The following is a 12429-nucleotide window of genomic DNA, read 5'->3' on the forward strand; positions in this document are numbered from 1 at the left end:
ATTCTAAAACATTAGTAACACCTGAGGAATTTGCATATAAATACTGTGTAAAAATTCATCTTAAAAATACGTTCCAGTAAAATCAGATAAATTTTGCATTGGACGTCAAAGTTTCTATTTTTTGCATCATATCAATTCTACTCATCATACAAATCATCCCAAAGGCTTTACTTGGCACAAACACTAATTAAAACATAAAAACACAATCATTAAATAGGCAATAATCATGTTATCTCAAACAAACAGAAACTAAATGACAAAAATAAAGATAACTATTGGGTTGCCTCCCAACAAGCGCTATTGTTTTACGCCCCTAGCTAGGCATATTCCATAGTTTCAAGTGTTGTCATCCTTGGCACTCAACCAATAAGTGGATATCATGATTGATTCATAAGGTGGTCTAATTATCTTTCTAGGTAAGTACTGCATTCCTTTCTTTAATGGGAATTGGAACCTTATGTTTCCGTCTTTCATGTCGATGGTTGCACCTATAGTTCGTAGGAAGGGTCTTCCAAGTATAATTGGACAATTAGAATTGCAATCAATATCAAGCACAATAAAATCTACAGGAACATAATTTTTATTTGCAATAATTAGCACATCATTTATTTTACCCAAGGGTTTCTTGATGGTAGAATCCGCAAAATGCAAGTTTAAGGAACATTCTTCAATATTAGTGAGACCAAGCACATCACATAAAGATTTAGGTATAGTTGAAACACTAGCACCAAGGTCACACAAAGCACCACATTCATATTTATTTATATTAATTTTTATAGTAGGTTCCCACTCATGATGCAACTTTCTAGTAATAGAAACTTCAAGCTCAAGTTTGTCATCATAAGCTTTTACCATGGCTTCTACTATATGTTGAGTAAAATCTTTGTTTTGTTCATAAGCATTGGGTGAGCTAAAATGGATTGCATCAAGGAAATACATTCTACTAAAGATCAATTATGATAATTAAAGTGCTTGTAATCCAATATAGTTGGTACATTACTAGTTAAAGTTTTGACCTCTCCAAACCCACTTTTTCAGTTTTAGCATTAAAATCATCACCCTCCAAGAAAATGGGACGCTCCTTAACTAGAGTTGACTCATCTCCATCCCATGTATCACTAGCATTCAGAGAAGTAAACAATGATTCAATAGGATAAGTACAAATCATCTTAAGATCTTCATCATGATTCATTTTGGGGAAAGATTCCGGTTTAGCAGCCATCCTATTTAATAGACTGGTTTGCTTATCGGAGATTTTTCCTAACAACTCTTCAATGTGTGTGATTGGAGGTTAGACACTTCTTTATTAATTTCATCAGGTTGTTTACTGGTAGCATCTAACAAGATTGAATGTTCCTTTACTTCAGAAGCAAAAAATTATTATGCTCATATTGCGAAGTCATGAAGGTTTTCATGGAACCTTCTATTTCTGACATTCTTCGGTAGTAAGAGATATTGTAGAATCTGTCCTGAGACATGGTGACCGAGCAGGCAAAATAACACGCAAGACAAGTAAACTAGAGAGCGAAGATGCAATCTAGTGACAAGCTAAGCAAGCAAAGGTAAATATTTTTGTATTTTTATTTTATTATAAGAAAACTAAATATACCAGCAAATAAAAAGGAGAACAAGTGAATGAAAATTTGTGTGGAGTTACTTGGTAGTTGGTGATGATATTCATGGCAACGGCGCCAGAGATCCTTCCTGATACTTGTGCCTGCGTTGGGTTTTCCGTGAAGAGGAACGGGTTATCACAGCACAATGTGGGTAAATATTACCCTCAGATATGAAACCAAGGTTAATCGACCCAATAGGAACATCAACCACAACAGTCTTCAGCGGCTGCACACAAAAGAACAAACAACTTGCACCCAACACGGGCAAGAGGGTTGTCAATCCCCTTGTACTTGTTATTTGCAAGCGAGTGAGGTGTGTAGATAATTGTAGATAGTTGTAAAAATCAAAATAAAATAAAACCAAGTAAATGTGAGCAAGATATTGAAGGTTTTGTAAATATATGGTGAATAAACTGTTGGGGAATGTTGCATGGGAAACAAAAAAATTCCTACGCACACGAAGACCTATCATGGTGATGTTCATCTACGAGAGGGAGATCGGATCCACATACCCTTGTAGATCGCTAAGCGGGAAGCGTTAAGAAACGCAGTTGATGTAGTGGTACAACTTCGTGATTCAAATCACCATCGTCCCACGATCCGTCCCGATCTAGCACCGAACGGACGGCACCTCCGCGTTCAGTACACGTACAGCTCGATGACGATCTCCGCCTTCTTGATCCAGCAAGAGAGACGGGGAAGTAGATGAGTTCTCCGGCAGCGTGAAGGCACGCCGGTGATGGTGATGATCTATTCCTGCAGGGCTCCACCCGAGTTCCGTAGAAATACGATCTAGAGGAAGAACTACGAGGTATAGGTTTGAGTTGCACGTGGCAAAGTTGTGTCTCAAAAACCCTAAAACCTCTAGTATATATATGAGGAGGGGAGGGGCTAGCCTTGGGGATCAAGGGAGCCCCTAGGGCTCCGGCCGAAGTGGAGAGGAGGACTCCAACTCCAATTCGGTTTGGGGAAGGAGGAGTCCTCCTCTCCCTTCCCACCTCCCTCCTTTTTTTCTTTTCTTTTGGTTTTTCTTCTTGTGGCGCCATAGTCCAATTGGGTTGGCCTCACCATCTCACTAAGGGCTGGTGCGCCACCCTAGGACTATTAGGCTAACTCCCGGGTGGGTGGCCCCCTCTCGGTGAAAATCCGGAACCCATTCCTCACTTCCGGTACACTGCCGGTAATGCCCGAATTCTTTCCAGTGACCAAATGAAACCATCCTATATATCAATCTTCGTTTCCGGACCATTCCGGAAACCATAGTGACGTACATGGTCTCATCCCGGACTCCGAACAACCTTCGTCACCAACACCTATAACTCAACTATACCAAAACGTCACTGAACCTTAAGTGTGCAGACCCTACGGGTTCGAGAACTATGCATACATGACCCGAGACACTCCCTCGTCAATATCCAATAGCGGGACCTGGATGTCCATATTGGATCCTACATATTCTACGAAGATCTTATCGGTTAAACCTCTATGCCAAGGATTCATATAATCCCGTATAACATTCCCTTTGTCCTTCGGTATGTTACTTGCCCGAGATAAGATCGTCGGTATCTCTATACCTATTTCAATCTCGTTACCGGCAAGTCTCTTTACTCGTTCCGTAATACAAGATCCCGTGACTTATACTTGAGTCACATTGCTTGCAAGACTTATATGTGATGTTGTATTACCGAGTGGGCCCCGAGATACCTCTACGTCACACGGAGTGACAAATACAAGTCTTGATCCATGCAAACTCAACGGACACCTTCGGAGATACCTGTAGAGCACCTTTATAGTCACCGAGTAACGTTGTGACGTTTTATACACACAAGGTATTCCTCCGGTGTCAATGAGTTACATGATCTCATGGTCATAGGAATGAATACTTGACACGCAGAAAACAATAGCAACAAAATGACACGATCACATGCTACGTTCATAGTTTGGGTCTTGTCCATCACATCATTCTCCTAATGATGTGATCCAGTTATCAAGTGACAACACTTGCATATGGTCAGAAAACCTTAACCATCCTTGATCAACTCGCTAGCCAACTAGGGGCTTACTAGGGACATTGTTTTGTCTATATATCCACACATGTATATATGCTTTCCTTCAATACAATTATAGCATGGATAATAAACGATTATCTTAAAACAGGAAATATAATAATAACTATTTTATCATTGCCTCTAGGGCATATTTCCAACATAAACACGGGGGCCATGGTTTTCCCTAGTGGCATCTCTCATGAAAATAGCATATGGTGGGTAAACAAATTACTGTTGGACAATTGATAGAAAATAGGATAGTTATGCGATTTTTACGGCAATGCTCATGTGTATATAGGCATCACGTCCATAAAAAAATAAGCCGACTCCTGCCTACACCTATTACTATTACTCCACTCATCGACCGCTATCCAGCATGCATGTAGAGTATTAAGTAAAACAGAGTAATGCATGGAGAACAATGACATGATGTAGACAAAGTGAACTAAGAAATATGAATAAACCCCATCGCTTTATCCTTAGTAGAAGCAACAAAAATATGCATCTTTTCCCCTTCTGTCACTGGGATATAGAAATTCGACAGGTTGAATCTACTACAACGCACCTCTCTCACCGAAGAAATATCAATCTAGTTGGCCAAACTATTTCGACAGATCAGAGAGAATTACGAAGCTATCATAATCATGCACATAAGAATCATATTAGATTTAATAGAAGACTCAAATATCTATCATGAATAATATGAACATAAACCAACAATTTATTGAACCACAACAAACGCACCGCAAAAAAGGATTACATCATGTGGATCAGAGCAAAGATGCGATGATCATTGTATTGAAGATCAAGAGAGAGAGAGATTGCCATCTAGGTACTACCATGGACCCATAGGTCTATGGTGAACTACTCATACATTATCATGAGGGCAACAAGATTGATGAAGAGGCACTCCGTGATCGATCCCCCCTCCGGCAGGGTGCCAGAACAAAGCTCCAAATGGCCTCCCGTGGGAACAAAGACTTGCGGTGGCATAAAAAGTGTTTCAGGACTGCCTCTAGGGGTTCTGCAATATATGAGAATTTATAAGCAAGAGAACGGAGTTGGGAGGGCCTCGAGGGGCCACAAGCCAATAGGGCACCCCCTAGGTCGCGTCGGGTTGGCTTCTAGGGCCTTCGTGTGGCCCCCAGCCTTCCTCCGGTACTTGTTGGTCTTCTTTTGGTCCAGAAAAAATCTCCAAAAAGTTTCAGGTTAATTCGACTTCGTTTGGTATGGAAAACCTAAAAAGTGGAAAACATGAAGAAAACATCAACTGACTGTAACGCCCAAGATGCGATCCTATCCTTATTTTGGCCCGAGGGCCTCGATACGGATGGAAGCGCATCTCGTAGTTTCGCAAGAATGGATATCATTAAAAGTACATGTAAAGAAGAGATGAGTATATGGAATTGTCTTACACTCGTCACAATCTACAACATGAACATCTCAATACAACAATATATTCAATCACCACATAGAAGAGCAGGGTTCGACTATGGACGAAATCAAACGATAAAACGACATCCATCTTTGAAATCCCAGGCTATCGGCATGGAATCCATCCTAGATCAATGAAGAAAAAGTAGAATAACTCCAAATCAAACAAGCATCACTCTCACGTCAAATCATCGCACTAATTGTACCTGCAATTGTTGTTGTAGTAGTCTGTGAGCCACAGGGACTCGACAATCTCATTTCCAAAGGTATCAAGACTAGCAAAGCTTAATGGGTGAGATATGGTTAAGTAGTGAGGCTGCAGCAAGCACTAAGCTATTATTTGAGTGGCTAACTCACGAGTACAAGAATAAGAGGGGGTGATCTACACATAAACAGTCGTGAACTAATAATGATCATGAAGTGATCCTGAACACCTACTTATGAGTCAAACATAACCCCACTGTGTCCTCCCTCGGATTCAGAACTCACGAGTAGAAACAATCACGGTTACGCACACAGTTGGTATATTTTAATTGAATTTACTTCAAGTTTTCTATAACCGGGTGTTAAAGAAAGTTTCCAAGTTGCCACATAACCGCGGGCACGGCTCTCGGAAAGATTTAACCCTACAGGGGTGCTCCAACTCATCCATCACCAACTAGCCACAAGCTGCGTGCAAAACCTCAACCATGCAAAACCCTTAGTCTCCTTTGAATCCCGGTAGAGAACCTCAACCTCGAGATAGCCCAAAGTATCCTTGGAATCTCGCTCCACAAGATATTTCGTAAAAGGTAAAATAAATCTGGCAAGGCCTCCCGACATGTTGACGAACCCGATAGGAGCCGTGTATCTCGCTCTGACGACACGAACGGCGAAGCTAATGTACACTGGCCTGATAGAAATCACCCGAGTTGCCCTAGGGTAGTCCCGTATAGTTCTCTAGTTTGGACCAACACTCATGATGAGCACTGGCCCGGGTTGTTGATTAATTATCCACAAGTTAATCACTCCCTATGCAGGTTTATTAGTTTTTAGGCAAGTGTAATACCAAAGTTGGGCCCTGCCGAAAGATTTTAATCTAATACGAATTATCAAGGGGGGCCATAACAACCCCAAGTATGTTAGGAGCGCTCAATATGGAACATAACACTGGTACACAAGTAACTAGGGCGGAAAACATGGAACAAAACACCAAGCAAAAGGCCAAGCCTTCCACCTTTTACCAAGTATGTAGGTGCATTAAATTAAATAGCAATAATATTGTGATATCTCAGTAAATCCATGTTGTCACATGGAAGCAACTGCACGTGCAACTAGCAACACTATAAGAAGGTTGAGCAAGCGGTAACATAGCCAAACATGGGTTTGCTAGGTTGTGGAGGGGGTTAGAGTCTTTTCATGGCAATGTTGGGAGGCTTGGCATTCAAGTGGTAGGTAACGAGATATAACGATAGAAGCGAGACAACTAGCATGGCAATGATAGTAGTGGTATCCAGGGAAATTATCATCTTGCCTGAGATCCCGCTTGGAAGAAGAACAAATCCGTGAAGTATACGAACCAACGTAGTCAAACGAGTCCTCACACTCCGAACAATTGTGGAACTCTATCGAGAAGAAGCAATCCTAAAACAAACAATCAACACACGGAAAACACCACCACATATGCAAGACATGAGGTTGGAAATAACTTATAGTATTTCCGAAGCGACCCCATATGTTAATTTCAAAATTAGTCCAAATCTGATCTAAACACATTTCATATTTATTAAACAGGTAAACAAATTTCACCATGTGATTCTACACGTCATTCTACTCGATTTACATATATAGATCATCCAAAACGGAGTTATGGTCTAAAAATATGACCAACACAAGATAATATTTCATGAATGCAAAATGTATGCAAATGACAACCACAAGAATGTTAAATCAAGTATGCAGCAAGATATTATGAAACTACATGAAATTCTAAGCAAGTTTCATATATGGCATGTTCAAAGCGGAGCAACGGTTCAATAAATACCACCAACACAAGTTATAGTTATAATTTGTCCAAAAATAACAACATGACATTTTGCACACACCAAAATAACAAGCTACAGGAACCTAAAATGCACAAACAATACACTTTGCAGATGTTATTTATCCTTCTTGGTGTACATTAGTCAAGAGCATAAAAAAACCTAGCACTAGGAAGCATATTCAATTTGCAAAGGTACAATAGGTTGCCCAAAAAGATATTGAAAGATCCTTTGGGGTCTTGCAATCACGGTTTGCCATTGCTCATGGTCCTACTCGTTTTTGGGACAAGCGACCCCTGAAGAACATCATGAATTGTTGTGTGATTCTTCATAACATGATCCTCAAAGATGAGAGGGACATGAACTTGGAATTCTTCTATCAGAATGTTGGTAGCCATGTGAAGCTAGCCACAATGACAGTAGCAAACGCCCACTATCAGCTTTAGGAGGATCTCATTGAGCACCATTGATAAAGGCATGGGCAGTAATTACTGCCATTTTTTCATTCATTTCATTTAATTCATGTGTCATTTGTATCATTGTTGTATTCAGAACAATTTTTGTATTGAATTGTTACTTTAATTCACTGATTTGAATAATTATTGTAATTTGGATAATTGTTATATTATGATTTGGATAACTGAAAGATATTTATTTGACCTTATGTTTAATTCATAATTTTGTATTACACTCCCTCTGTACCTAAATACTTTTAGTTTGGAAGAACTAGTCAATATATGATATATTAGTCAAATTCCGTAAATATCACTTGTTTTGCGGGCAGAACAAACCCCGCATCGTATATTAGATATTATTTTCCAATTTTAAAGTGCCAAATGGAGGTACCAATCCGTACCAAATACCAACAATGCTTGTCGAAAATGGTCCAGACTTTTTCTATTCTTTTCATGCGACCCTAAAATGCCCTTGTAAATTTTGAAACTCTTTTGCGGCCATTCCTATTTTCTTTGATTAATATGCACTTCTAGACGTTTAGAAAGACTACATTTTGCGGCCATTCCTATTTTCTTTGAGTAATATTTTCGCAATTGGTAACATCTTGCAACAAAGACAAAACAAACTCGACAAAAACCACATTGGTTAGGCGGTTCCAAAGAGTAGCGAGTAAACCATTATGCATATGATCTAGTAGTTCATCTATGCATGGCTCACCATTAAAATTCATTTGGATTTGAAAGATTTCCTTTGCAAGGATTAAACCATTTATTATTTATTATATAATTTACAAGTGTAAATTCTGTGTGAAATTAGTGAAAATTAGCTCCTTTGCAAGGATTAAACCATTTTGTGATCTAAACACTTTCATATTTCTTTACGAAGAGAGTATTATATAAATTACATTTAGAAAAGTGTAAACGTTGTGTGAAATTAATGAAAATTGGCATGTTTAAACCTCGTAGGAGGCCATGCCTAGGAGCTCGCTGTTCGGCACCTCGCTTATTTTAGTTTAATTTTTTTATTTAGTTGAACTTTGTTAAATTTCATCCTGTTGGTTGTGAATTTATTGATTTTTCACAAATATCATCCAGTTTGCATGGTTTTTTTAAGATATGTTTGAAATGGGGTGAATGCACCGGTTTGGGTGCCCCCCCCCCCCCCCCCTATCCACTGTCCACAGACATTTGGTGTGTCTGTTTTGGTGCACGGTGTTGGAGATGCTCTTATATTAAGAGCCACAGGCCCAAGATACAACAAGTTGGTATAGTTGCATGGAGATTTCACAAGTGAAGTATCACTAGCTTGTGAAATCTAGCCGTCCCAACGCAAGAGAAATTAGCCTCAGCTCATCATCATAGCAGCAGCTAACCAATTGCATACTAAGGACCAACTGAAGTTAGGCACACACATCATGTGAAATGCGTAGCCTCCCCGCCTTGTAAAGCTTTGTTGCCTTCTCCTAATCCGCGTGACCCCCGTGCCGAACTTCTCCCACAGTCGGATCGCCAATTTCTGCATAAACAAGATGATTTTGCATAGGGAAATGTTTCCCCTCGGCGCGCCGGTCGAATCGTTCGGCCGATCGCGCGTGGGTCGCGCTCGCTGGCAGGTGTATGCAGCATTTTTTTATAAAAATTGCTGCAACCGTGTATTTTTTTGTTACAAACGTTTTTCATATAGTTTTTTCTCGTGTAAATTTGTTGCAACCAGCGTTCATATTTGCTACAAGCATTTTTTATTTACTAGATTTGTACAGTAAAAAAGTTGCATATACATTTGGTTGCAACTCGGGTTCGTGGAACTTTTGCTACAACCGGCGTTTTGACTTTTGCTACAACCGTGTTATTTTTTGCTACAACCGGCATCATTTTTTGCTGCAACCGTTCACTGAAAAAGTTACATACACGTCACGTAGATTTTTGCTACAACCGACGTTTAACTTTTGCTACCACGCATCATCTTCTTCGGGTTTTTTCTACATGCGCCTAGTACTCCCCTTTTGCATAATATGTTAGTCGGGTTTTCACACGCTTGCCTGTATTTGCCATTCTGTTTCAAATATTAGTACATAGTGCACGAACAGAGAGCGGAAAACTCAAGAAAGCCCTTCAGAAAAGAAACTACCTTCAAATATCTTCCTCCAAATAGCAAGGCTCCCCTGAACAATATCCCTAACACTCCCATAGTGAACCAAGCAACCTTGGTGAATGTCTTCCACTGAAGTTTAGTATTTGGTTAGTGCAAATAAAATACTTGCATACAGAAAGCATACATCATCGAACAGATTAAAAAGGACAAAACAACACTATTTGTGATGATAACAAATTGGAAAGAATGATGCATTGCATTCTAATCAAGGGAAAAAAAGATATGTATATTCCTCCTATTTATGTCCAAACTGTTGCGAAGGTAAACAGAACTGATCTGTTTTCTTTGCCCAATATGTTTGTGTACTTCTGAGAAGAAGTGGAACGGGATATAACCCTAGCCACCGCCTCCATCCACTGAGCCAGCCACTGAGCCGCCGCCTCCTCCCGTAGCCCTAGCCGCCGCCTCCCGTCGCCCCCCATCCCCTCCCGTCGCCCCCGTGGGCAACCAGGGGGTAACCCTAGCCGCCGCCATCGGTCCTCCCTCGCTCCTCCTTCATCCTTGCCGCCGCCAGCAGCGCCGCCGGGCGAAGCCTGGCCGGCAGGGGCGGCAGCGAGGATCCTCTCCCCTTCACGCGACATGGCTGGCGCGGGACGGCCGTTCGTGAGGAGGCGCCGGACTAGCGCGCGGTGCGGCGACACTGCATGTGGATCCTAGCGGCGGCGTGCGGAGCGCGTCGACGACTAGGGTTCGTTCTTGCGGCGCGGTGTGGCGGCTGCGAGAGGGGCAAGACATGGTGGTCGCGTGCGTCGTCGAGTTCGGGTCAGATCCTTCTGGATCCGGCGCCCGGACGCCGTCGGCCAGCGTAGGGTGGTGGTACTCGTCACTGTTCAAATTGGATCTTCATTGATCCAGATACCCGCGGTGTGCTTCTCTCCTGCGGTTTCCTGGCGTGGCCACGGATGAAGCTGGTGGAAGAGATTCAGATAAGGGGAAACCCATTGGTCAGCCCTCGTCGGCTGCGCCGCCGACGATGCTCAAGGGTGTCGTTTTTCTTCCTGAAGACGTCGGTCTACGTCTGCTCCTCCACTTCCTACCTCACTGCCTCTTGGGTGAAAACCCTACTCCAGTGGGCGACGGCGGCGTCCTTGACGTCGTGACCTTCCTGAAGGCGTCGCCTTGAGGGCTGAGTGGTGGTGGGCACTATGTGGGTCCTGGACAGTTGGTGGTGGTGGGCACTGCTTCAGGGGAAACCCTAAGATCTGACTTTCCAGATCGAACGATGGCGGTACTGCGGTGTCGTTTCTCTCTTGGGAGCATCGTTTGTGGAGCAGCGCTGGATGACAGAGGCAGGAGATGGAGCGGCTTCGTCTGGCCCGAAGATTTGGTGGAACTATCAAGTCATGCCTGGCCAACAGGTGCTACGCTGAGTTATGCCTGGTTGGTAGGTGCTACGCACGACAGTTCTTCCAGAATCTTCGTGTATGGACGAATGAGCGCAGGTCGGTGGCGCTGTTTGGCGCCGTGGTGGCGTCGATCATCTTGCACGGAGCTTTCAGTGGAGATGTCAAGTCATGCCTGGCCGACAGGTGCTACGCTATGTCATGTCTGGTCGGCAGGTGCTACGCACGACAGATCTTCCAGAATCTTCACGTCTGGACTGACGAGCCGTGGTGGCATCGACGGATGGACGGACTGGCAAGGATGATACAGATCTCTCTCCTGAAGATGGGTTAGCGGCATCTAAAACGTGTGCATGTGGTGTACGCTTTAGGTCTGCTGCACCGGTTGTGGGTTCCGATACGTTATGTGGATGTATCGGTGACGGCACCGGTTTTAGATATGGGGAGTGAGAGCACTCCACATTATCGAGTTTTGTAGGTGTGAGTGGTGGCTTCGGATGGCTTAATGTATGTTCTTGTTAGACCTATGTTGAATAATTAATAAAATGACCGTATGCATCAATTGATGCAGAGGCCGGGGGTTTGAACCTCTTTTTTCAAAAAAAAAACTGTAGGTTACACACACCAACGGTTAAATAGATAATATTGATTTAGACTCATGTTACTTATATTTTACATGCTTCGAGTGTAGCTATTGCACCATCATGTTTCCATACTCTAACTATTCTCAAAAGAAAAACTATATGCCATGTAAATTACTCCCTTCGTAACAAAATATAAGGTGTTTTCTATGCCCTATGCAAAACCAAAAGATCTTATATTTTGATACAGGGAGTAATTTAGAGTGATCTTATATTCTGCTTGGTTGGAGGACAGCTATTACGAGAGCCTGTTTTGAAAATTTGCGTCTCGCGTCGCCGCGCCTACCTTCCACGACGCCGACGCCGCCTAGTCCTCCCACGACGCCCACCTCCCCTCCGCCGCTGCCGGTGGTCGGCGCCGGGCAAAGCCCATGCGTCCGATGGCGGCGGCGGAGGGCCTCTCCTCCCTCCCTCGGATCCATAGACGGTGCGGGCACCCAGATCCGCGGGGTGCGGCCCTCCTGACGGCGCGACGAGTCCCGGTGGTGGTGGGTTTGCTGCGGTGTGCGGTGCCCAGATCCATGGGGTGTGGGTCTTCCGACAGTGTGGCGGCTCCCGACGGCGGCGACCTCGGGCGGCGGCAGGTTCGGGTGGCGGCGGATCCCGTCGCTACTGTCTTCGTGGAGAATACTGGATCTGAGACGGCGGCCCCTGTAGGCAAGGCGACGGCGCCCTTGGTTGGCGACACTCGTGGGTGGTGGATGGACGGCGTCTTGGCC

This window comes from Hordeum vulgare, chromosome 5H (assembly GCF_904849725.1).
Source record: "Hordeum vulgare subsp. vulgare chromosome 5H, MorexV3_pseudomolecules_assembly, whole genome shotgun sequence".
In the NCBI taxonomy this organism is placed as follows: domain Eukaryota; kingdom Viridiplantae; phylum Streptophyta; class Magnoliopsida; order Poales; family Poaceae; genus Hordeum; species Hordeum vulgare.